This window comes from Pavona decussata, unplaced genomic scaffold (assembly GCF_977016875.1).
Source record: "Pavona decussata unplaced genomic scaffold, jaPavDecu1.1 SCAFFOLD_3359, whole genome shotgun sequence".
Lineage (NCBI taxonomy): Eukaryota > Metazoa > Cnidaria > Anthozoa > Scleractinia > Agariciidae > Pavona > Pavona decussata.
The window spans coordinates 12,501-14,907 of NW_028146379.1; positions in this window are offsets into that span (position 1 = coordinate 12,501).

Sequence of the window (2,407 nt, forward strand, 5' to 3'; positions counted from 1 at the left end):
CGGCCCCCCTCCGCAGAGGGAGAGCAAGCTTTCTTAGATTTTGCCTCCACGGGGGGAACCCATGAGCCAAACGGACCACACGGTCCCTCGGTCAAGGGAAACCCCGTCTTGTTTGCCACGTCTTTCTCACAACTGGACCCGTGCACAGTTCAGGCATACCTGTCAGACTCGCCAAGCGAGCTGAAGGAAGGCAAGAAAAGTGCTTCTGCGAAGGAAAATATCCTCCTGCTCTTTTGTCTCTATCATTAGCCAAAGGCTAGCGTACACAACTTCCATCTACACTCTGCCTGCCACTACAGTGACAATGCTTTCGGGCATCATCTTTTCCCTCCTTCGAAAGGAAAGCTACAAGCCCAACTTTCCTTGCCCGTTAGTCAATTCTGCCCTCTATTTCTCCGCCTTGCCGCCGTGGAACATAAGGGACAGGGTTTACTAGCCAGCTCCTCTCGGAACCTTTGCGACCAACCTGCCCACACTATAACCCCCAAACGCTAATAAGGAGACTGCATGATATGGTAGACAGAAAATAAAAACGCGAAAAAAATGAAATTTTGAAAATCGAACCCACAACCAGCCAAATCGTTTGTAAGTCATGCCAAATGACTGGTGACATCTTAAAAACCCATTGAAGCCACAACATCCCATAATTTCACGCTTTTAAAGATTTGTCACTATACGCACTGTAAGTACCTCACTAATTCTCACCTCAGATTTTACGGGAACATGTTCAAATTTTAACACGCCTCTCAGCACGACCAATTACATTAAAATTCATCGCAAAAGTCAGAATTCTCCAATTTTTGAAAAATTCACTATATTCACTGTAAGTACCTCGCTAGACAGTGGAGACCTCAGATTTTACGGGAACATGATCAACTTTCGACACACCTCTCAGCACGAGCAGTTACATAGAAATCCATCAGGAAAGTCGTGCTGTGAAGAGGTCTTTCGACTAAGAAAAATGGTGGTGTGAGGAGGAGTCACCTAAATCAGAGAAAAATACTCTTATAGGAGACTGCTACGAAAGACATTTCTGAGTCCACTGGCCCTAGTCCCCTAATAAGTGTATTTCTGTTTGTTTTAAGAAGGTCCTCCTGACATCACCAATCTTCTGTCTTCAATCCTAACCCCAACGTTAACCCTAACGCTAACCCTAACCCTACCTCCCTCAGGGGCAGTTCTATGGTTATGATCCCACGGTAGGCAGAAAAACTATCCCAATCTAGGTTTTCTTGTATGCTGACTCCATTTTAAATGCTTTTACTTGAGTCTGACAAAGGCAAAGCCAAATACTCACCCCTATATGGACGGGGAAGCAAAGTGCGGATTTTGGTAGGTCGGCATTTTCAATCAGGAATGTTGCCATTCGAAAGAGCGTCCAAAAAAACTTGGTTGGGACACATTTATTTTAGAAATTAGCGACCTAACCAGAAGTGCACTTTTTGGTGGGCCTACCCTACCCCCCTCAGGAGCAGTTCTATGGTTATAATACCACGGAAGGCACAAAACCTATCCCAAACTAGGTTTTCTTGTATGCTGATTCCATTTTCAATGTGTTTCCTTGACTCTGACGAAAGCAAAGCCAAATACTCACCCCCTATATGGACGGGGAAGCAAAGTGCGGATTTTGGTAGGTCGGCATTTTCAATCAGGAATGTTGCCATTCGAAAGAGCGTCCAAAAAAACTTGGTTGGGACACATTTATTTTAGAAATTAGCGACCTAACCAGAAGTGCACTTTTTGGTGGGCCTACCCTACCCCCCTCAGGAGCAGTTCTATGGTTATAATACCACGGAAGGCACAAAACCTATCCCAAACTAGGTTTTCTTGTATGCTGATTCCATTTTCAATGTGTTTCCTTGACTCTGACGGAAGCAAAGTCAAATACTCACCTCTATATGGACGGGGAAGCAAAGTGCGGATTTTGGTAGGTCGCCATTTTCAATCGGGAATGTTGCCATTCGAAAGAGCGTCTAAAAGAACTTGGCTGGAACACATTTTTGCTATAAATTGTTGACCTAAGTATATAAGCAAGTATATAAGCAAATACTCGTTACATAGCATAAATAGCCTCTAAACACCCGAAAAACCTCTCCAAATATCATTTAAACCTTTTTCCTAACCCTAACACTTACCCTAACCCTAACCCTAACCCCATTTCAAACCCTAATTCTAAGTCAGAGGTCCTCCTCACACCACCAATTTTTTTGGTAGGTCAAAAGACCTCCCCACACCACAGAATTTTCGAAGTCGAGGTCCTTCTCATACCAAACAATTTTTCTAAGAGTTTTTCTAAAAATTTTGAGGACTTTTCACTTAGAAAAGAATTGGGTTTTGTGGTGGACCTTTCAGTTACAAAATATTAAATTGTGTGAGGAGGACTTTTGACTTTGAAAATATTTTGTGG